Below are 26026 nucleotides of genomic sequence, written 5' to 3' on the forward strand. Positions count from 1 at the left end.
GTTCGATGTCTGTGACATGAATTGTGCGTATGTAAGATTTGCAGTCTCCAGGATATGGTAGAGGGTGGCCACAACTAACACTATAGGTTGGTTACACTATGGTATTATTTTTTGAGACACTGGAAGAGATTTTTTTCTATTCTAGGAAAAATGACATCAAACTTCAGTTCTATAGTTCATTAACTTTGTTGAGTACTTGTCTATATCATACTGTGTCCATCTTTTGTGTCTCAGGTGTCATTTTTTATCTATTACTGAAATTTTTTGGATTGTCAATTAAAATCTACATGAATTTCCAATTCATTGAATTATATAGGATAAAAAAACAAAATGTAATAGAAGATATTTTTTGTTAAAGTTGGTTTTCAAAAAAGTGTTAACATCATAAATCCAATAAGAATTCAAATTTCTTTTATGTTTCTAAAGTTTTATCCTGAGTGATTTGTGGATGCCCATTTATCAGTAGTCTGGTGTTCATATTTGTTTTAATGTCAGCCTTGTCAGGTAGCACTGAGGAGTATTGACCTCCTATTCTTTCCATTTCCCATGAAGCCTGTAGAAGAAAAGAAGGTGCTACTGTATAACTTTTTCTGAAAGAGCTTCTCTATGACAGGAACTTCAATGTGCAGAATCGGGAATTTTACAGTATCTCTAAAGATGGCATGCATTATGAAGGCATTTTTAAGCTTGGTTTAGTGTGAAAGGAATCTCCTATCTTTCACATGCTAAATATATTTCTCCTGTGGCATTTCCTAAACTAGGAGAGCAAATGTTTCAACTTCCATCTGGACCTAATTCTGAGATATGTCACTGATGACACAGTCCAGACTTTGAGGCAGATGGGATTAGAAAAAAGAAAGTTTATAATCACACACATGAGAACTCTTTCACAATAGGAGACATATAATCCAATATAACCTTATGTAATATGTCCCATGTGTCTAACTGGGCAAGGGATGATTCAGACATCAAAAGATTCACCTGCTTATCATAGGGAAAGAATGTACTTTCTGTGCTATGTTTCTCTTGGTACTTTAAATTTTTTTTTATATAATATTGAAAATTTTATTTCCCACAAAGTACTTATTCACCTAGAAGACACTGCACTTCAGGGCATGCCTTGGCTATTTCCAAACCATACAATCTTCTCCCTGGCTATGCTCCTCATCCTCTTCCAAATGGAACTCAGACTTTGCCCCTGGCTCTGATGGATAATACCTTGACTAAAACCAGGGCACCCCCAACAACTTCCTAGCCATTTTCAAAACATGCCACTGCCAATACCCTGTTTCTTTCCAGTACTCCATGATGTATGTTGTTTTCTACCATTAGTATTTGAGCTCCTCGAGGGTGGAAGCTGTCTTACTTATTTGTATTTGCATCCCTGACATCTACTCTGGTGGCTGGCATATAGTAAGAGTTTGATAAATACGTTTTAATTCACTCAATCTTGTTGATATTCAGTCTTTTCAGACTCTTTTTGACCCCATTTGGGATTTTCTTGGCAAAGAGACTGGAGTGGTTTAACCACTGCTTTCATCAACTTATTTTACAGATGAGGAAACTGAGGCAAACAGGGTTGAGTGACTTGCCCAGGGTCACACAGCTAGTAAATGTCTGAGGCCAGATTTGAAATTAGAAAGATGAATCTCCCTGACTCCAGACCCAGTGCCAGCTAACTGCCTCTTTCAAACTGGAGATATTCATAATAGTTACAACTACAAGGGACCTTAGAGATTAGTTACTAAATCCAGTTCCTTCAATTTACAGAAGAAGGAGCTGAATTTTAGAGAGTTATGGTGACTTGTTCAGGATTATACAGGTAGTAGATTTCTGAAGCCAGATTTGAACTCAGGTCTTCCTGACTCCAAGTATGGCTTTCTATTTCTATCACTACTTTTAGAGTCAAAAAACAGTGTACTGCTGTCATTTGCCATGTTCAGTTAGAGACGTATAGAAGGCTTATACAAGAGTATTCCAGTGTCTCTATGAGCTCTTTAATATGGGTTGTACCTCCACCGATGGAAATAATACACTTACACTTGCCGAGCCTACATGACTCTTCTCTACGTCCTCCCATAAATTTACCACAAGGGTTTTCCCCCACCATGTGAAAAGCTTGATGTCATCATAATCTGTGACGTCTTTAAATTATTCCTGAGTATATAAAGTTCTTTATAAAAATCTCATAAGCCCACATAGGAAGTTGGAGGGAAGGAGAATTTACATCAATGGAACTCATTAGGAGCTATTAGATTTAATTCATCTTAATGAAGTATCAAAACTGGTCACATGTGCTGCTTTTATCTCTTTTTTTCTTTCTAGCAGCAAGCGTGATTGGCTGAGGAAGAAGGAACCTTGCCTCTCTTCTTAAAGAAGTTTTGTGTACAAACAGTTTTGGGGTTTGCGGCTTGTTTAAAGCTGCACATTACTGACCCTTCTCTGTTGACTCCAGAGGTTATTATAAGTTAAAAAGAACAACAGGATCACAGATTCTTAAATTTTTCCAATGTATTTTATATAACTGAAGTTCTAGTAACTTTTCTTTAGTTAATTTGGGATCTAGGCTTGGAGATAATATATGAGTATGTATACTTGGTCTATAATCACTAAAAAAAAAGTTCATTCGTTTTTTAAGTAGGGACTGCATCATGACAAAGTGGATAGAAGGCTAACTTTAGAATCAGGATGACCTGAGTTTGTGTCCTGTCCCTGCCACATGGTAGCTATGTGACCATGGCAAGTCATTTAACCTCTCAGGGCTGCCAGAGAACTCTCTAAATCAATTAGTTACAGATAAGTTGCCAATTTGGAGCCATAGAGGAAATTTCCGTACTAGAAGTTCCTTACATTAATAAAATCACCAAACCCAGATTCCCCACTTCCCCTCCCTCTAAACAAGATTATTAGGAAATAAAATATTTATTTATTACAAATTTATTATGTTTCTCAAAGTCGCTGAGAAAATACAAGGATAGCTGCTCTTGATTTAGATTATAAGCTGCCTTAATTCACTAAATGTAGTCTCTTTCTATGGCAGAAAGCAGCACTGGTGTCTATAAAACTGAGATCTTGAATTCTGAATTCAATCCAACAGTCATTTAAGCACCTACTGTATGCAAGGTTCTGCCCTAGGTCTGTGAAAAGATACAGCTTTTCGTTTCATGCAATTTATAATCTAGTAACTCTCAAGTCCAATACCCCAGGTAATATTTCTAGTAATAGGCATATGAATGGGTGGAATTTACAGGGTGATAACTTGGGATGGTGATCGTTATTGTTCTTGTCATTTAAGTTGGACATAGTATAAACATTGGAATATATTAAGTTTTTGTGAGACTTTTATGGGGAGAGAAAGGAGAGAATTTAAGATACTATGAAGGTGTCAGAGATCAAATAATTTATACCTTTTCTTTATTGCTATTGTCTGAATTAGAATGAAGTATTATGGATGAATAAACATTTTTAGGCATCAATGAATTGCAAGTTAACTTCATAAGAAGACTTTGAGGTCACAAAGAGCTCAGCATTTGTCTGATCCTTCAGCATTTTCCCATTATTAAAATGTCCATATTTCAATAATGGGAGGCATATGGTATAGTAGAAAGAATGCCAAGCTTGGCATCAGCAGACCTATATTCTAGTTCCAGCTGTTGTTTATCTATCTGAAAAAAAAAAGAGAGCAGTGATACATGTCCTACCTACCCTTCATGTGTGTTAGGGTGCTTGTATAAAATAATTAACGTGAATTATCTTTGAAAAGTTAAAGTTGCTTTACAGATGTTATTATATACAATCCACACACAGTTGTTATGGCATCAGAACAACAGAAGTCTTGTCTTCCCTCCGGTATGAGAGTGAGGGAAGCCTAGGGAATTCCCACCCAGTGTGGAGAATTAGATTCTTTACTTAATCAGGATGACTGATTCCCATCTCTTCTCCCCTGCCATTGAATTGACCAGTTGTTTAGCTGAATCAACTACATATGTTGTTGGCAGTATCAAGATAGCTTCAGGCTCTACTGAGCCATGGTAACTTGAGGCTTCCTGGAGGGAGGGAATATGGAGACATAAATATAGAGACAAAATCAGTGGAGGGAAAAATCAGGGATATGGTCAGATGAATATCTGTAATCTGTCTTTTATCCATTAAATTTATTCTTTGTAGCTTTAGATAACAGAAATGGTACCAATAAGTGGAAGTTAATAGGAGTGCAGTTCTATTCAACATGAGAATTTCCTAACAATTGGAGTTGTTGAAAAATGAAATTGGCTGCCTTCTGCTAGTAAGGCATTTCCTATTACTGACAGTATTTAAAGAAAGGCTAGATGGCTACTACGCTGAGGAGAGGGTTTTTTTAGGGGTTGGAGTGGATGCCTTCAAATAATTCTTCTAACTATAATGTTCTACAATAACCTTCTTTTCATTTCTACTGCCTTCTCCCTGAGTAGCTAGGAGGCTCAGTGGCTAGAGCACTGGGCCTGGGGTCAGGACGATTCGTCTTGAGTTTAAATCTGGCCTTAGATACTTACTAGCTGTGTGATCCTGGGCAAGTCACTGAATTCTGTTGGCCTTGGCTTCTAAAATGGACTGGAGAATGAAATGGCAAACTACTCCGGTATCTTTGCCAAGGAAATCCCAAATGAGGTCGCAAAAAGTCATATGCAAGTGAAATGACTGAAAAACAACAAAGCCTGCTTAGTTTAGGCCTTCATTATTTTTGACTTGGGCTGCTGCAATAGCCTCTCCATTTCTACAGTCCAACTCATTAAAATGTGGCATAGTAGATAAAAAGTTGGCTTTGGGACTAGGAAAGCCTGAGTTCAAGTCATCCCTTGGACACATCCTGGCCATATGACCCAGAACTCCAGGAGACTCTCTTAAGGTGCTGGGTTGCTGAGAAGGTGTTAAACTGAATAGGCAGAGGGAGATTCCTAATCGGAGAGTTCTTTAGATCAATGAAATCACAGGTCCAGTCTCAATCCTACTGTTTTCACCATCTATCTTACTCACAGCTGCCAAATAAATCTTGCTAATGTTCCCTCTAAATATGTTAATTATGCTCCTCAAAATTCTCCAATCAATTCTATTGTCTGCTGAATCAAGTCCAGATTCTGTGGCTTGGTATTAATGGCTCTTTACAATATTACAGCCATTATGGTGACTATTAGGTAGAAAGGTAAGAATAGATATAATGCTTCCAGGTAAATAATTATGGACATTTGTCAGAGTACTATTAGGAGAACAAATCTTACTTAGGCATGTCAGTATTTATGACTCACCTTCATTTACCTAAGAAGAAGTCTAGGTGTGAAAAAATATGGTTCCTGTAAATACAATTTGAGATTAAAGCCAGATGGGACTTGCAAAACCTCAGGATAATTTAGAGTCCCAACATAAAAATGTCTATGAAAATTTACAACTTCGATGTTCTGTGACATGTTCTTGGAAGTAAACGTCTAGGGTGACACATGCTTTTGATTATAATTTGGTAAGGAACATTCCTAAGCAAACTTTTCTAAGTTGGTTCTGCCTGTATCTGTAGGCTTAGGTTACCAGTATGTAAACCAATTAGACATGAAGTGATATTGTTGTCATAAGGTTACTGCTATTTTATTATAAATGATATATTTTAATTTACAAGCTTATTGGAGACAACCAATTATGCCTTCTTGAGGTTTTCTATACGATTTTGTCCCTGGGACAGAACCTAGAACTGTGCTGTAGGTATTGTAAATACTGTACATATTTGTTGAATGAGTGAAGGTCCCCACTCCCCCCCAAATAAATTCTTTAAACTATCTCAGTTGGTCTCACTTAAAAAATGAAAAGACTCTATTATCTATTGTCTGAATATTATATCTGAACCTTATTTTCCGTCAGTCATTTTTTGAAGGGCTCTTTTCACCTGAAAAATTCTTTTTAATGTATCTAAAGGCCTAGGATGACAGCTACAATATGGCATAAGTGTATCAAAATATCACGTGATACTGAAAAGAATCCTGTAAATAGTGGTTTCTTTTTATTAAAATTTCAAGCAATATATGAAGGATCTGTGATTTCAGCGGTGTGGAGAACTCCAAGCCTTACAAGGGAAATTTCTCTACCACAAAGATTGCAACTTTGACTTAGTAAATTAACAAAAGAATCTAATTCTTCACCGTGGGTGTGGCTGAGGCAGATAGAGATTAAATGTCTTTCTCAGAGAAACCCAACTTCTAAGGAATCCCTTCTAAAACATACTCAAGAAGTGGACGCCTCCATTCCTTGAAGACTCCCAGCAAGTAGAAATTTATTACCTTCTGAGGCAGTGCTTTCAACTTTTGAATAATTCTAATTAGGAAATTTCTTGACACATAAAACCTGAATCTGCCCCTCTGAAATGTCCAAACATTATTTCTTGTTTTCCCAGGCAGAATGAGTCAATGAGTCCACCAGACACTTGATATTTAGATGTCAAAGTGATTTTCCTAAAGTGCAGGTCCAACTATGTCACTCACTCAATAAGGTGCAGTGGCTCCCTATTACTTTTAGAATCAGATACAAAATCTCTGATTTTTATTCATTTTATTTTATTTTATTTTATTTTAATGTTTAACAATCACTGCCATACAACTGAGATTTTATCCCCCCCACACCTTCCCCCCATTATCCCCCTCCCTCCCCACGACTGCATACAATTCTGTATAGGTTCTACATATACTTTCCTACTGAGTACATTTTCACTATAGTCATGCTATGTAGTTGGACTAAAATAAATGGAAGAAATCATATAACAAATCAAAACATGATACACAAAAACATACACATACACAAACATGATCTGCTACATTCTGCGAATGACTTCCATATACATGCATCATTTTTAATATTAGTAATTTGATTTTCTTCTTTCTTTTTTTAAATCAGATTGACCAAAGGTTTATCAATTTTATTAGTTTTTTCATAAAACCAACTATTGGTTTTATTTATTAATTCAATAGTTTTCTTAATTTCATTTTTATTAATCTCTCCTTTGGTTTTCAGTATTTCTAATTTGGTATTTACTTGGGGATTTTCAATTTGTTCTTTTTCTAGCTTTTTCAACTGCAAGCCCAAGCCATTGATCTCCTCTTTCTCTATTTTATTTATGTAAGCATTCAAAGATATAAAACTTCCCCTAATAACTGCTTTTGCAGTATCCCATAAGATTTGGTATGTTGTCTCACTATTGTCATTCTCTTGAATGAAATTGTTGATTGTTTCTATGATTTCTTCTTTAACCCAATCCTTCTTTAGGATTAGATTATTTAGTTTCCAATTGATTTTTGGTTTATCTTTCCTTGGCCTTTTATTACATGTAATTTTTAGTGCATTGTGATCTGAGAAGGATGCATTGATTATCTCTACCTTTCTGCACTGGATTGTGAGATTTTTATGTCCTAGTACATGATCAATTTTTGTAAATGTTCCATGTACTGCTGAGAAAAAGGTATATTTCTTTCTATTCCCATTCAATTTTTTCCAAAGATCTATCATATCTACCTTATTCAGAGTTTTATTTACCTCCTTAACCTCTTTCTTGTTTATTTTGAGGTTAGAGTTATCGAGTTCAGAGAGGGGGAGGTTGAGGTCCCCGACTAGTATAGTTTTGCTGTCAATTTCTTCCTTCAACTGCCCCAACCTCTCCTCTAAGAATCTGGATGCTATACCACTTGGAGCATACATGTTTAGTAATGATATTGCTTCATTGTCTATGGTGCCTTTTAGCAGGATATAGTTTCCATCCTTATCCCTTTTGATTAGATCTATTTCTGCTTTTGCTTTGTCTGAGATTAGGATTGCTACTCCTGCCTTTCTTACATGAGCTGAAGCACAATATATTCTGCTCCATCCTTTGACCTTTATCCTATGTTTATCCCCCCATTTCAAATGTGTTTCTTGTAAGCAGCATATTGTTGGATTATGGCTTTTAATCCATTCTGCTATCCATCTCCGTTTTATGGGAGAATTCATTCCATTCACATTCACAGTTATGATTACAATCTGTGTATTTCCCTCCATCCTCTTTCCCACCATTTGTGCTTTTAGCTCTCCCGTCTCCCTTCCCCTCCTCAATAGTATTCACTTTTTACCCCCTCCTCCTGCAGCTTTCCCCTCCTTCTTTTAGCCCCCCTCCCTTTTACTCCCCTTTACTCTTATTGCTTCTTCCCTCCCTTTTAGCCTCCCTCTCCTTTCTTCCCCCTTCCCCTCCTACTACCTATAGAGCTAGTTAGGATTATCTACTTAAGATTATTGTTCCCTCCTTTAAACAAATCAGATGAGAGTACCTCTCAAACAATGCTCATCTCCCTCCCCTCCTTCCCTCTGCTATAGTTTTGTACTTCTTCCTGTGATGTAATTTGCCATTTTCTGCTTCCTCCTTTTCACACCTCTTATTACAATCCCTTCTCATAAAAATCTCTGATTTTTAAAGCTGCTTATAACCTGGGTCCTTTCTACCTTTCCAGTTTTCTTACACTTTATTCCTCTCCAAACACTATCAAAAACAACATTGTTACTCCTGTTATTCCTCATACATAGCCCTCTGTCTTCCAGCTCTGTCCCTCTTCTTTGGCTTTTCCCATGCCTGGAATATTCTTTCTCCTCTCCTCTGCTTTCTGACTTTCCTGGCTATCCTGAGATTCAGATCAAGTCCTAACTTTCTCCAGATTGCCTGTCATCACTAGCTTCCAAGAATACTATCCATTCGGTAGATCTAAATTGTATAGACTGCATGTGTGCATAATTATTTTCTTGTTGGATCACCCATAAAATATGAGTTCTTTGGGAGTATAGACCGTATTTTTGTCTTTTCTCTTGTATCGCCATCACTTAGCACAATATTTTGTGTATAGGGAGTTCTTCATCAACACTTATTGGCTTGACTTGAAGACAACTGTAATTTTCTCTTAAGCATTCTCTTCTCTAGGCTAAACATCCATAGTTCTTTTGGCTGACCCCCATGTGGAATGACCTCAGGGACTTTCAATTATAGCTGTTTAAAAGTGACTAGCTCAGGTATCATTTTTCCATATGTCTAGCTGAAATCTAGATGACTCATTGCTTCCATTCACCGATTCTATTTCTTTCCTCTGTGGTTAAACAATCCATCTTCAGCAGTGCTATACCTCTCATCTTTGAAGACTAAGCTATCAAGTCTGCTCTAGTCGTTTCATTTCCAGGTGAAACATACTTAGTTACTTCAACTAATTCTTGTACAACAAGGTTTCCAGTTCCTTCATCCTCTCAGAGCTTTTGATATTCTCCAATTTTTCTTAAAATGTGGCACCTAGAACAGAAAACAATATTCCAACAGTGGCATCAATAGTTCCAAGTATAGCTGCAGCATAGCTTTCCTCCTTGAGGGCACTAAATGTCAAGGAGTGATACATTATTTTCACAGGATCAGAGATTAAGAAGTAGAAGGGACATCTGAGGATATGTAGTCTAGCTTCATCATTGCACAGATGAGGCTTAGACAGTTTCAGTGACTTGCCCAAGGTCACACATGTTGAAACTGTCAGGTGCAGTATATGATCCCAGGTCCTCTGGCTACAAAGCCTGAGCTCTTTCCATTGTCCTATCTAACATTCTTTTGGTCTTCATGCAACACTGTATAATCTCATTGAACTTGCACTGGCTTTCCTATGTATGTTCTTTAGCTTATCTATGGACTTACTAAAATGTGATACTGAGGTCTGAGTAAAATTCTTCAGATGTGACCTGATTAGGACAGAGTACAGCAAGACCATCATCATCCTGGACATTATACAGTTATCCCTTCCACATCATGACTATCTCCATCGTGGTTTCAATAAATTGCTGGTTTGCATAAACAATTACATGGGAATTTTTGAAGCTTTATGGAAGCTGCAGACAACATGAAAAGGCAGCAGGAGACATAGAAAAAGTTTAGAAACTCAGAAATGCGTAAAATATATGTTTATCATTGCATAACATTAACATGTTTTTTTAATACCATAATAATTGAGACTTATTCTCTGATATGAAGGGAGGTTTTTACTCAGATTTTCTAGATTGCAGGAGTCCTACACCTCTAATCACTGCAATATGGAAAGGATAACTAGCCTTTTTTTGACTGCCATATCATCCTATTGACTTGCAATGAGCCTGGATTCTACTAAAACTGCTAGTTCTTTTAAAAAGTAATTGATTGACATTAATGTGTTTGAAGGAGAAAATGAACCTGCATTATAATTTTGTTTACTATGCATCCCAATTATTTTGAGAGCCATAATTTCAAATATTCATGCATATTTTTCTAATAATCATTTGAATGTCTTAGAAGTTTCCAAAGTGGCTAATAGTCATTGAATGAATCAAGTCAATAGACATTACAGTGAGAATGAATTGAAAGTCTTAAGAGGTGAAAAATTTGAGGCTTGAAGAAACTTCATGATCCATTCAACTCAACTCAGCAAACATCTCGTCAGCACCTACTATGTGCTAAGCATGATGTTATATACTGGGCATATGAAGACAAAAATGAAATCTCCTCTGCATTCAAGATGGGGGCTTTTAGGCAAACCATAAAATGCATGATTTTAAATTTGCAAACTGTAGTTGTGATTGAAACTATGTATTTAGTAGTATGTGTACAGGTGATATATAGAACCTGATTTGGAAAATATGATCACCAAAGTAAGAAAAGTTGTTTTTTGAAGTTGGTATATTTTACAGTTTTTTCTTATTTTTTCTACCCAGTTTCAAACAACTTTTAAATTTCAGTTTTTAAGGAAAAATAAAATTGTTTCACTCTTTTGACAAGATTGATTTGAAACAATTGTCTTGTGTAAACATGATCTCAAACTGAAACGTGGCATATTTGATACAATCTTAAGAGTAAAACATTATGAAAGACAATGGGAAGCTTACAGACAATTTTCTCTTTCTAAGCAATAACATTAAAAATAAAATTAATTATCATAATTGTCATTGACAATGGTAGGATTGCCATAGCTCAAGTTATTATGTGATTTTGACATCTGAAGTATCATCCCATCTACTACTATCCTTATACAGAATAATTTATTTAACATTCAGATGTTTTGGAGCTACCCTGGCTTCCGTGCAAACCCAAGTCAAGCATATATGATTCTTCTAGAAGTTCTCTAATCTAAAACAGATTAACACTGACCAATAGGGCATGCTAGCAATTGTGCCTCTGAAAACTATTTGAGAATGGATGGGAGAGTCCCCAAAGGAAGTGAACCAATAAAAAAAAAATCTCCTTCCCCCAAATATCTTTGGGGTCTTTTATCTCGTAGGAGAGGTAAATTTTTGGTTGAATTTGGGTGCAAGGGGGTAAGCCATTATTACCATTGAGCCTTGCTTCTCTGGAATCTTTAGGACATTTAGTCCTGTTTGAGTTTAATTTAGAAAAACCTTAGAGATAATTACAAACTCCCCCTTTTTTAATCAATCCATTGATATTTTTCTTAGGTCACATCTTGTCTTACACAGTATAAACCCAGTATCATATTAACAAATTCAGGTAGCTTTAGTGCAATTCAAATTCAATGAGATTCTGTAAGGTTGTGGGGAGACCAAAGGAATTCTTGATAGGACAGTGGAAGGAGCCCTGAATCTGTAGACAAAGAACTTGGGATCAAATCTCACATCTAACAGTTATTACATAGTCGATCTTGGGTAAGTCACCAGAGAAGAAATAGAATCAGTGGACTGAAGTTACATCTAGATTTTAGCTAGACATATGGGAAAAAATCATAACAATTGAAGCTATTCAAAAGTGGCTGCCTCAGGTATTAATGAATTCTATATTACTATAGGTCTTTTAAGTCTTTGCTAGATGCCTACTTATTAGGGTTGTTATAGAGAGAATTCATGTTAGGATATTGTTTGGATTGGATGATTTCTGAGGTTGCTTCTAACTAAAATGGGGTGGTTCTACAGTAACTTTCTACTGTTGCCAAGTTTTCTGGCAAGACTAATCTTGAGGTTGGGGAAAAAGCAGAACAAACATGGCTTGGTTGTTATCCTTTGTAATCAAAGAGGTCAAAAATGACATCACTACATTGGGGTCAACACACCATTTGTCTGACTCTGGCTCATTTTGACTATTATAAACACCCAAATTAACTACAAAGGGCATATAAAGAAAAATGCTCTATGCATCCAGAGGGGAAACAACTGATTTTATACATGTGTATATGTGACACACACATGTATTTATGTCTAATAAGCCATCCTTAGGGCTGGGGGGCAGGGGGAAAGAAGGAAAAAAAGAAATTTACATGATAATTTTATTATATATTTAAAAGGAATAGAAAGTTTTACCTAATAGAAAAAATTTCATGTGCAATCATCTTTTTTCATTGTATTGTATTATGGAAATGCTTGTTTTGTTCCATAAGTCAAAAATAAAATAAAAATGTTTTTTAAAAGGATGAATTATTTGGATCAGCTACTATATGACTGGCTTAAGTAGCTTTAAATTAATTCTATTCTTACAAACTAGATATGGATAGAACCCTGTTGGTCTCATATATGTCAATAACTTTCCCACTTCCCTCAGATGCTAGTGCCTTTCCCTTTTCTGTTCTCTCTATATAGTTAATTGCATATCGTCTCTCTCATTAGAACACAACCTCCTTGAAAGCAGGGTCTGTTTTTGCCTTTCTGTATATCTCCAGTGATTAGCACAGTGCCTGATACTTAGCAAGAACTTAATAAATTCCTGTTGATGAACTGATTACTAACAAAGTATTCCAATGGTTTATGATCCAACGGATCTAAGGTTTGTGATATCCCAGATGGGGATACTTCCTCTGCTGGCCCAAATTGAAACCCAACCATGTCTTATCCTGTGTGATTCTTTTCCATGGTTTTACATAGACTCTCCACAGAGTATACACTCAGCATGCTAGAGACCTTTCTTTAGACTGGCCTAAACTTCTATGGTACCCTGTAGACCTCTGGGACAGTCCTTTCATATCTCACTTTTACCTTGTGACCACTCATATTGTTAATGTATTTTTGCTTAATTTGAAGATTTTTCCCACCCATTAGTAGGCCCATGTGGCCTGCTCAAATCACATGGAAGCCTAAGTTACATATGGAGGAAGGAGCTTGCTGAATGGGTGGAACAGGAAGAGTGGAGCAGAGCTGGCAGGAAATTGGTGAGAGCAGTTAGAGCGGAGAAGAGAGGATACAGTTAGGCAGACAACTAGGGTTGTGAGTGTTTGCTTGTGGGAAGGCCAGAGGTGGGGCGGGGAGGTTTGGGAATGGCGTGGTCTCCTGCAGTGCTAATGTGTATTGACATCTGGGTGGATTTGACTTTCTGCTGTCTGAATAAATGTTTTTCTTCTGCCTTCTATATGGAGAGTTTATTATATTTTGTGATTCACAACTATGCTAGCATATTCATAGTTGCTGTCAGTGCTGTGAATATTGCCTGGGCAATACATCACTTTACCTCCTTTCCTGACATTTCATTTCCTCAATGAGAGTCCTAGCATCATTTATTAAATGTGAGTTATCTCTGAAGATAGGTTATGTCTATTTTCACCCGCCATATATCTCTGTAATCCCCCTAGGTCCCTTTGATTTCTTGGACATTCTAGTGTTCAAAGATTTGCAACTACACAACATTACAGGGTAAGCATCTGTGCTGTAAGATGGGCCTTTGTACCAGAAAATAACACACAGCTTCATACATTGGCCAGTTTTTATTTAAAATGTAATGATATAAAGGTATAAAAAGTGAGCTTCCACAGAAGATATGATACCTCCTTGATGTCATCTTTCTTGGTGGTATTGTAGAGAGAACTCTGGGCTGGAATCAGTGGACCTAGGTTCAGAACCTGACACTGACTGCCTATGTGACCTTGAGCGAGTCACTTAACCTCCCTGTGCCTCAGTTTCCCCATCTGTATAATGAGAAGGTTGGACTTAATGGTCTTTGCCCACTCTTCCAGCTCTTGATTTATGATTCTATTCTCAAAGCTCCACTATAACTTAATCATTACTTACCCTGAAGTTACTAACAAAAGCCTCACTCGTAGCTGGAGTTGAAGAACAAAATAATAAATAAATTAAAAAATTGAATAAAAGGGGTAAAAATTAAATGAGAAAGCACAATTTTGAGGGCTTGAAAATGATAAACTGCAATCAGGTTATTTGTGATTTTCTAATTTCTAGGAACAATTTTTTTTCTTTGCTGGTATAATGGAAAGAACCCTGAACTTAGGGAGTCAGACCTAACTTTGAATTACAACTCTGACATTTACTAGCCCTGTGGCTTCAGATAAATTACTTAAGTTTTCTGAGTTCTCATTCCCCGCCCCTCCCAGAAAATGGAATTAATAATATATGCACTACTATCTCAAGGAATTATTATGAGAAAAGACCTTTTTAAACTATAAAATACAATATAAATTTAATATATTTATCATAATCATCAATCAAATAATTATTAACCATCTATTCTGTGCCAGTCACTGTGCTAGGTGCTGAGGGCACAAAATAAAAAAGTGAAATAGTCACTGCTTTCAAGGAACTTATACTCTAAAGGGAAAACTACAAATACATGCATATATATGCACACACACACACACACATATATATAAATGTATGTATATGAGAAAATGAATAAAGACAATTTCAAGAGATCATGAGCAGCTGGGCAGATCAGAAAAGTCTTTATGTAGAAGGTATCAAACTGAGCCTTAAAGGGAACTAGGGGTGCCAAGAAACAAAGATGAGAAAGGAGTATGGTCCGGTTATGGGGCACATCCAGTCCAAAGGCATGAAGATGGGAGATTAAGTGTCACATGTACAGAATAGTGAATAAGTCAAAATGACTATGTTGCAGATTGTGAAAAGTCAAATAATATCTAAGAAGATGAGAAATGTTGGAAAGGATCAGTTTGTGATGAAATTTAAATGTTAAACAGGGGATTTTGAATATTGTATTAGAAGCAATAAGTAGTCACTAGATATTTTTGTTTTTGTTTTTGAGTTGAGCAGCAGGAGCAGACCTTCACTTTAGCAAAATTAGTTTTACCGATCTTTGGAGTGGGAAGAGGCTTCAGGCTGGGAGACCAGTGTGGAGACTCTAGATATAGTCCAAACAAAGAACAAAGAAAGCCTGATTTTATGAGGTGTCTGTGTCAGTGGAGAAAAAAGAAAGACATGTGAGAAATATTGTGGAGATTGGAACAATCTGGAAACTGATTTACTATATGGGATAGGTAAGAGTGAGGTATCAAGGATATATAAACTTACTAGAAGGATGGTGGTATCTTCTATGGTAAGGAGGAAGTTTTGAAGTAGAGTAGATTTTGGTAGAAGTGAATCTATGAGTTCTGTCACAGGCATTTGAGATGCCAACGAGATATCCAACTGCCAATGACCAATAGGCAGTAAGTGATATAAGACTGGAGCTGATTATCATCATCATCGTCATCATCATCATCATCATCTTGGTCATGGTCATAGGGAGATGAAGATGAAGGGGGAAGGGGTCAGAATTATTAATGTTAACTAACATAGCAGTGATGTATTTTGTCTCCGATTTCAAAGCCTTCCTCCAATAAATGAGAAGCACCATAGCATAGCATATAGAGAACTGGTCTCAGTGTCAGAAAGGTCTAAGTTTAAGACCTGGGTAAGTCACTTATCACTCTAGGTCAATGAAATCAAACTCAAATAGAAACCATGTCCATTAAGCCATACACAAGGATCCCTGTGGGTCACATATTGATTTAGAAAAACACATTTACTTATCATATCTGTTTATCTATCTATCTATCATCTATCTATTTATCTATTAACACATCAGCACACTAAAATCAGATAGTTTGGATTGCATTTGGGAATATTATGAAGGGTATGCAGCCCACAGGTGATGTGTCTGACACCTCTACTCTGGGCAATTTTCTAAGTTGTCAGGAAAATACAAACCTGTATTGATAGAGGGGGTTTCCTCCTTTGGGTGTATGAGGTGTTCAGGGAAGACTAACCAGTACCTGTGGTGTGGGGGCTGCTTATCCACCTTTGGTGTCTGCTTGCCACCTAGCTCTCACTGGTCACTCCAAGAAGCATGCACAACAGTCACCATCTTTGCAGATGGGCTAAACCAAGTTGAATATAATCAACTGGCCTCAAACCTGTTGGTGAATTAGGGGGGTGTCTTCTCCTAGCATGTGCAAACTTCCTTGGAAGGATAGATGGATGTGAGCACTTTGTTTCAATGGGTCATGAAGGTGGCAGAAGCAGGAGCTGTGGAGCACTTAGAGCTTGGCTTACACTGAAGATGCCAAGGTCATCCACTGTACCCCAGGCACCAGTCATCTTCTGTTTTGCCGATGGGCTCTGATGATTCTGTAAGAAAAAGTGGGGCTGACCACTTCATGCAACTCACTTAAAAAAATCTTAAATGCAATTTATGCACACGTCAAAAGGCATTGCCCATACCATTTTGCTCTTTTATTATTTAATAATTTTACAATTTTGTAATAATTACAATAATTTTATAATTTATTATTTTACTTTTGAACTATTTTAGTATTTATTATTTTACTATGTTACTATTTTGCTACCTTACTTACCTTGATGTTCTGTGGCATCTGGCTAGTGATGAAGCAGTAGGTGCAGATACACTGAGAGCTGTAGCTACAACCCTGAATGAAGTGGCACAGGCCATAGAGTTGTCTTCTCTTTGGGCTGAAGCAGCAGTGGGATTTGGCAGCCCCCCAGGATATCTGAGCAGCCTTTTTTAAGGACCGTACTACTTACCTCCTGGTGTGAGAAAGGGGCTAGAAAAGGTGCCCTGAAAATTGCCTATGTCACTCAACTCCATGCTGCTTACCATGACAGGCAGAGATCCTACCCTATGATTGAAACACAAAATTAAGTACAAAAACTTTTGCAATGAAGATTCCACTCATTATTGTTACATGGAAGGTATGCACACTTATGGAAAAGAAATCCAGTAGACCTGAAAGATGAACAGCTCTTGTTGTGAGAGCAGGCATCACATCCAAATAGTAGTCTTGAGTAAAACAAGGCTGGTAAATGAAGCCAGCTTACTGAAATTGGAGCTAGATACACATTTTTCTGGAGCAGCTGCAGTGACAAGGAGTATTGTAAAGCTGGTATAGGTTTTGCAGTCCAAACTAATCTATCAATAAGCTTGTCTGTTAACCAAAAGCAGTGAATGATAAACTCAGGACGATGGGATTACCACTTAGTGGGGGAAGCCATACCACCATTATCAATGCATAAGCTCCCACCATGATGAACTCTGATGAGGTAAAAAAAAAAATTGTGAAGACTTGGAGACCCTCATCATCAATGTGCCAAAAGGGGACAAGCTTGTAATTTTTGGTCCCTATAATGCCAGAGTAGGCACAGACTCAGGCATGGCAGGGAGTCCTTGGGAATAAATAAAGGAGTCAGAAGCAGCAATGATCACTTACTACTAAACATTTGTGCATCTCATCACCTCCTCACCAACACTGTCTTTCATTTATCTAAATGCAGCAAAACTTCATGGATGCATCCTTGCAGTACTTGGTATTTAATGGACTATGTCATTGCAAAGAGAAGACACAGGATGTTAGAGTGACTAAGGTGATGTATGACTGAAGTACTAGAGTGATCATAGACTTATTCTCACTAAGCTAAACATTTGCATTCAACAAAAGCAGCAGCCCCAAGGCATGATGACTATCAAAAGATTTAAAGTCAACAGGGAAGAGTGCTTCTCCAAGTGTGAACTGTTTGTTACTGATTAGAGAGAAAGCTAACAGTGATCAGCTTTCAGAGATTTGGTGTACAAAAGTATCACATTTACTCATCTAGGCCAAAACACTGGAAAACATCAAAACTGGTTTGATGAAATAAGGGGGAAATTCAGAATCTACTAAATGAAAAATGAGAAACGCCACCGGGTTTACCAGCAGGATAGTTCATCTGTCTCTAAAAAGGCAATAGTTAAACTCCATCAAAAATTAAGGGCAAGCTAACCTTAGAGAGATGCAGGATTCTTCTCTCAGTACATGGAAGGAAAGTTGGCTCAGAAGGCAGAAAAAATAAAGTATTATGCTGACAGTAACAATCCAAAGTGTTTTTATGATGCCCTGAAAGCTATTTATGGGCCAAGGACATCTGGTGCATCTCAACTACTCAGCACTGATGAAACCACACTGACCAGTAATAAGGACATGATCCTGGAGAAATGAGTTGAACACTTCCATAATGAATGCTGAAACCATTGACCCTTTACCTCAAGTTGAAGTCAGTCCCTCTCTGGACAAACATCCAACTGAAGAAGAGGTTTTGAATGCCAATAGACTCTTCTTATGTGGCAAGGTACCTGGTCCTGATTCCATTCCAACAGAGATCTACAAGGCAGAGGGTCCACTGCTCATTCAAAAGCTGGCAGAAATCTTTTGAGTTATATGGCAAGGGGAGATTATTCCCCTAGGATAATCAAGGATATTCAAGAGTGCCTCAATTATCCATCTATATGAAAAAAATGAAATAGGCAGTCCTGTGACAACCATAGGGAAGTCTCCTTCTTAATCATTGCCAGCAAAATTCTTGCCAGAGTACTTCTTAATCAGCTGATTCTTTTCTTGAAAAATGATTCATTCACCCAAGAAGCCAGTGTAGCTTCAGAGAAGGTCAAGGAACATTTGACATCAACTTTGCTGCCTGGAAACTCCAGGAGGAATGCTAGGAGCAGAACAGAGATCTGTATACAACATTCAATGATCTAACCAAGGCTTTTGATTACTGTCAGTCATGAAGGCCTGTAGAAGATCATGACAAAATTTGGTTGCCTGGAGAAATTCATCCACTTTCCTGATAGCATGTCTTTATGGATGACGGGCGATGTCTTACATTTTTCCAGTCACCAATGGAGTGAAGCAGGTCTATGTGCTTACTCTCATGCTCTTTACTATACCTACAATGAAGATGAAAATGGCACCAAGGTCAGCTATGACACTGATAGTTAATTATTTAATTTGAAAGGGTACAATTGAAGACTAAATTGGAAGATGATTGTATACTCAATGCAGCCTCTGAGGCAGAGATATAACAAAGTATGGATTGATTTTCTGCCATTTGTGCTAATTTGGGCCTAAGAATTAACATCAAAAAAATAGGCTTTCCCCATCCAGCACTGCACCATCTATACGTGGAATGATCAGTTATGGCAGATAAAGAAATATTGAATGCTGATGATAAGTTCATTTATCTTGGCAATATACTTTCCAGGGATGTACACATGGATGATAAAGTTCATAACATGCATTGCCAAAGCTAGCTCCATATTTTGGAGGCTTGAAGGAATGTGTGGGAGAGAAGAGTTAGTAGGCTGCCTACCAAACTGAAAATCCACAAGCTATTGTACTGTGCTTATTATTGTATGCCTGTGAAACTTGGACAGTTTACTGATGCCATGCCAGAAAATTGAACCACTTCCATTTGACTTGTCTTAGGAAGATTCTGCAGATCACCTGGCAAGATAAGGTAGCAGACACTGAGGTCCTTTCTTGAGTTGAACTGCCAAGCATTCAAACTCTCCTGCAAAAAATGCAACTCCAATGGGCTGCCATGTTGTTTGAATGCCAAATGCATGCTTGCCTAAAAGACTATTTTACAGAGAACTCACACAAGGCAGGTGCTCGCATGTTGGTTGGAAGAAGCGAGACAAGGACCTTCTCAAGGTCTCTCTAAAGAACTTTGTAATCAGTTGTGAGACATGGGAGACATTGGCCCAGGACCAGGCAGCATGATGTGTCCCCATCAAAGAAGGTAGTGTTCTCTATGAGCAAACAATTACAGTAACTCAAAAGCAATATGAGATGCACACATTTAGAAACATCTCCACTCCAGATATATATATATATATAGACTATTTGTTCCTGACCTGTGGTAGAACTCATATGGTATGATTAGCCACAGCTTACCACTGTACATTGACCCTGAAATTGTATTGTCATCTTGGTCTTTTTTGACTATGAAATACAACTCATGATAGCTACTCTACATGACATGAGCAGGACTCTGGGTTCTCAAAGACCAAGTTAGTGGAGCATAAACTCTGCCAAATCTTATCAGACTTGAAAGGTTTTAAACTTTGACTCAAAAACAAACTTTAGTATCTGCTATCCAAAGGCTAGGTTGGCTAAGGTGAAAAGGGCTCATGGTCAAAGGGTTGGCCACTGGGTGATGAAAATCTGGGCACAGAAACTCACAAAGACACTATACTAAGACTTTATTGCTTGTGTTTGTGTTGTTGTTCAGTCATTTCAGTCAAATCTAACTCTTCATGACCCATTTGGGGTGTATACACTGTATCAGAGGGACTAATGCTGATGAAATCAGTGGTCTTTGAAATATTTGTCCTCCCTCAAGCCTCATGGGCCACATGAATCCCAGTTACTTCAAATATGAATGCACGTCCTCTTATTTCTCACTATTGGCCAGAAAATATTTCCTATTTTTATGATCCTGGATGATTAATCAGTCACTGCCTGTTGGACTTAGCTAATCAGTCTTAGCTAGTTTATTGCATACCACTAAGTGCCTCCATCTGTTTTCTCCCATCAGAAAGGATGGTTCCTTGTGACACTTCCCTATAAAACTCAAGATCAATAAAATGCCTCAGTTTTAAGAGCCAAGAAGTGTTTTTGGCTATGCAAAATTGGGCAAGTAATAGCTGATGAGCACTTTGGTTGTCCCATGATGGTCAGAAATACCTCCTATTTTTCATCATTTCTTTTGGGGAAGCTTTTTATTCTTTTTGAAGAAAGAAGAGAATGACAATAGAGATTGGAGAAGCCGTCACAAGATCTCCTGATTTCAATAAAAGTGTATGTAAAGCTGTTGATAATTGCTCACATTTTTAAAGCTTTTTAAGATTTATAAAGTAACACACATTTATTATCTCTTTTGATTTTCACACCAGCTCTATGAAATAGCTGCTATTATAATTTTTGTTTTACAGGTTAAAAATACTGAGGTTCAGAGAAGTTAAGTCACTTGCTGAGTGTCACAGAGCTGTGAAATATCAGACAAAGGATTTGACCTTGGGACTTCCTACTCTAAATCTAGCACTCTTAACTAAAATATCTTCAAGTTCTAAATTTGATAATCGTAGAAAATCACACATGAAGCAAGTGGATTGGCCTTCCACCCATACCAGTGCAAAAATGCTCTCTCTGTATGGCTCGTGGTTACCCAGCCTCTGCTCAAAGACCTTCCTTAAGGAGCAATCTAACATCTCCAGGGCCAGTTAATACCACTTTTAGTGGTTTGCTCTAATCGTTAGGAAGTTTTGTATTACATCAAACAAAGTTTGCAATTGGTATCCATGATTCATTCTTCCTTCTGTCTTCTGGGGCCAAGTAGAATGAGTCTAATTTCTCTTTTATGTGGAAGGCCTTCAAAAACTAGAGTATAGTTATTATAGCTCCTCTAAGCAGACAAATCACTTAATCCAGTTTGCTTCAGTTTCCTCATCTGTAAAATGAGCTGGAGAAGGAAATAACAAACTACTCCAGTATCTTTGCAAGAAAACCACAAATGGGTCATGAAGAGTCAGATTCGACTGAAATGACTAAACAACAAGATCTTTTCATGTCCTAAATAAAATAGCTCATCATATTATGGCATGAGCTTCCTGGTCTTCTCTATGCTGCTAGTGCTTACCTGAACTCTCTCCCCTTACTAATGCCTCCCTAAACATAACACTTTGAGTTGAACACATTTGTCCAGATCTGGACTAATCAAAGGAAAGGAGAGAATAAGACTCTCACTTCCTTATTCTTGGATCCTGTGTTTAGTAGTACCCTAAAACTGCTTTCTTTCTACTGTTGTTGTTGCCAAATCTAAAAGTTTATTCATACTGAATTTGCAGTTTGCACCACAACTGCAAGATTTTTTTTTAAGCTAAATTATGGTTTAGCCATGTTTCCCTGTGTAACTTTGGTCAAGTCATTTCAATAATTAGAGTAGGATTCTTAATCTGCTTTTTTTTTTTTTAATCATGGATCCCTTTGTCAATCTGCTAAAGTCTACAGACCACTTATCAGATTAATGCTTTCAAATGCAAAAAATAAAATGTAACAGTAATTACCATTGTACCCACTGCCTGGAAGCTAAATGTTTTATATTTGACCTCTCCTCCAGCATACTCTAGTGTCTTTAAGGAAACTTGGAGGTGTCTATTCTCTCTACCATTGATTCCAGGCCTCACTTATGGTACTCCTTCAATTTTAGGAGTCTCCTATACCCCAGATGGTTTAATCACTTAACAGCTGAATTAGTTGTTACAAAGGAATATTTATTTCCAAGGTATAGCAGGAACAAGTTTACAAACATCATATGTTCAGAACATATTCCTCCCTGTATCACCTCAGTCTTTGGGAAGGAGGGGGGAATTAGGTTTACAATTTAGTTCATATGTGTGTATAATCTAGGTAGTATAGTCCCACCATGTTCCAAGTCAAAAGCCTTCTTTCCACTCAAGTCTCCTGCACTTTAATTTCTCAAGGCTTTCTTGTTTAGCCTGGAGGCAACATTTGGCCTAGTATTCTGCCTTCCAGATCAACATGGCAGAAACAGATAGGCAGTGCAGTGGATATAGAGCACTCTGGCTTGGAGTCAGGAATATATGAGTTCAAATCCTGACTCAGATACTGACTAGCTGTGAGACTCTGGTCAAGTCATTTGACCTCTGTCTACCTCTGTTTCTTCAACTGTGAAATGGGGATAATAATAGCAACCACCTTGCAAAGTTATTTTGAGGATCAAATGAGATAACATCTATAAAAAGGACTTAATACAAAGCATGCACTATATAAATGCTTATTCTTTTCTCTTTTCCAATGGCTCAAGTCTGGATCTGGTGAGGATTCTGCCTATGCCTAGAACGGAGAAGAATAAGCAAAATAGGCCAGAACAAAACCCCAATCCAATTTTGGGGGGTTCTAGGGCCTGAAATGGAAAGAGGGGAAAGCAATCTTTCTTCTTACCTAACTCAACTCCTAGGACCTATCCTCAGATAAATAGTACCTTCACCCTCTCTGGATATAGCTGGGATGACAGTCAGATTGTCCCAGTTTGGACATTTTATAGATAGATATGGCCTGTTTCAGCTATGTAGCAAATGTAAAGAAGTTTTTCATGCTCAAGTGGTAAAGGAATCACAGAACGTCCTCTCCCAGAAGCTAGTCCTACACATTTCCCACCTGGGTACCTCCATGTTAGGTGATCTGAGCGTGTGCAAAACCAAACCCCACTACAAAACTACATTGGATTACAAAGGGACCTAATTATATTGAAATTTATTTAACAAAATAGGGAAAAAATCATGGATAGCTGGTTAAGAATTCTGGCTTAGAACTTCATTTTCCTCATCTATAAAAATGAGGATAGTAATAATAACTACCCAACAGAGTTTTTGTGAAGACTCAATTGGATAATATTATGTGAAACACTGCACAAACCTTAATGTTCTGTATAAATATGAACAACTATTATGGTTGTCCTGTACTTGAAGGTGATTTTTTGAAGGCTTACTCAGAACCTTGCATTTAATGCTCAACAATTCAAAGAGTTCTATGATCTCACAGAATCAGATGTTCCCTAAGATGATGCAGACACAATCTACCCAGGCCTGTCCAAATCTGTGTAACTTTTGTCCACATCCTTCTATGAAGTCACCATGGGTGGGGGCACTGTAGGCTTTCAGTGATTTCCTATGACATTTCATGTATACTCTTGGAGTCTTCCATTCAACCATTTGTTGTCCCTTAGCCTCTCTGTAAGGCCAACTCATCTTTACTCTTTTCATCTAGATCAGGGGTTTTTAGCCATTTATATGTCACAGATGCCATTGGCAGTCTGAAGAAGCCTATGGATCCTTCCTTGGAATAAGGTTTTGAAACACAAAAAATAAAATACCTAAGATTATCAAGTAAATATATTATATTAAAATACAGTTATCAAAAGGTTTTTTTTTAGTTCATAGATAAGAACCTCAGATATAGATTGCTTTAGCATCAAATAACTGTGGACTACAGCACTAAGGTACCATAGACGGAAATGTAGGCAACTTTTCCATGTGAAAATATAAGCTCAAAAAATCTAATGAAAACTTTTACTTCCCAAGAGGATGTTAACACTTCCTACTGAAGTACTTTTCAGAAGGTTTATAGGTGCTTTAGTGTATTTTCACAAGTGAACCATAGCTACTGTGTTAGCTGTAGATAACTGTGTGCAATCCTTCAATTCATGGAAGGCCACTTTATCTTTTAGGGATTTAGACAACAATAAAAAGAACTTTAGTTAAACATAAATGTCACTGCTATACTCCTGGGGTGTACCTTAAGGAATATATCAGATGGCAGCAAATAGATCTGTGGCAAAATCGAGAAGAAAACAGATGCCCTGGAAGGTTAATCACCTAGGACATGTGGGTCACATCTGTCATGTAAAATAGATAATTTATTTTTCCTTGTAAGGATGAAGTCAGCTTTCTATCCTATAGAAGAATATCTGGTATTAGGAACTGCTTTTGCAGGTTGCTTTAAGAGGTTAGTTATTTTCAAGACAACTTTCTTTGTCATGAACATCAACCCAACCCAACCTAGTCTATTCTGAAAGTCTCTCCAAAGCTTGGATAGGAAATACATTTTCTTTCCTTTCCCTATTTTGTATTTTGTTAAATGTGGTCTTTATTAACATTTGGACGGGGCTATCACTTATGGTGTACCATTCTCAGGAGGTCCTGTGGGTAGTGATTGCCATCTGCCAATCTATTTCCAAAATAAACTCATCAGAAATTGAACCACTGGAAGAACAGACAGTGCTGAGTGGAACCCTTCTGAGAGGGGCAGACAAGGGGTGGAGGGGAATGTCAAACAAATGAGGAAAGTAAGAGCAGCTCCTTGAAGACTTGTGAAAAATAAATACCAGTGGAAACTTTGAAAGCATATCAAATGGGAATGAGGCAACCAACAGGTTCACTTCAGAATACTGCTACATTTCATTTTTTACAGAAAGCATATGCAACATCTCAGTCTATAGCTAGAATAAAGATTAGGGAGACCATTTTAAATTGAATTAACTTGAATTTTCTTACCAATCATAACCCTTCCTGAAATTTTTTAAAAATTTAGTTTATGCTGCTTTAAGCATTTGGTCAGAGTCCAAAATTCTGATATATGCATGATTTTGCTTAGTCTGACTCTTGAATGAGTTAAATCCTGAAGCAGTTAGTAATAAATATAGAGATTACTTTGTATAGTAACTTTTATTATGTTTTCTTCTCCTTACTCATCACTCATTAGACATCCTATCCATATATCTTTTCAGTCACAAAGGCTGTAACATATGCTAGCACATTGCTTTTTCCTTCTTTCTCAGGCGAAAGAACTGCGAATGAAAATTGACTAAAGCTATCATCCCCCAAGCCAGAACCTGTGGAAAACATATTTTGACTAGTTTTTCTTCCAGTTGAAATGAAGATATATGGAAAATCATGTGAATTTCTTAACCCAATATCTACAAGGCGTTAAATAGGTATAATGAACAGAGTGCTGGGCCTAGAATTAGAAAGATCTGAGTTAAAATCTGGCCTAAGGCACTTATTAGATGTGTGACCCTAGGCAAGTCACTTAATGTCTGTTTGCTTCAGTTTCCCCACTGTAAAATGAGGATAATAGCACCTACTTTCCATGCTTGTTGTCTCAAATGAGATAATATTTCTAAAATGCTTAGCACAGTGTCTGGCACATGGTAGGTGTTCCATAAATGTTACTGCAGTGAGGAATATAAAGCTTTGATATCCACATGAACTAATTCAGAACATCTTTTCAATTTTGATAATATGGGTAGGGTTTGGAGCTTTATGGAAAGTAGTGAAAGAAATTCCACTGATATTAATAATGTCCTATAAAGGAATCAAATAAATAAAGTTTCTGGCAGAGTCAGCAGCACTGAA

This window comes from Notamacropus eugenii, chromosome 2 (assembly GCF_028372415.1).
Source record: "Notamacropus eugenii isolate mMacEug1 chromosome 2, mMacEug1.pri_v2, whole genome shotgun sequence".
NCBI classification, from domain to species: domain Eukaryota; kingdom Metazoa; phylum Chordata; class Mammalia; order Diprotodontia; family Macropodidae; genus Notamacropus; species Notamacropus eugenii.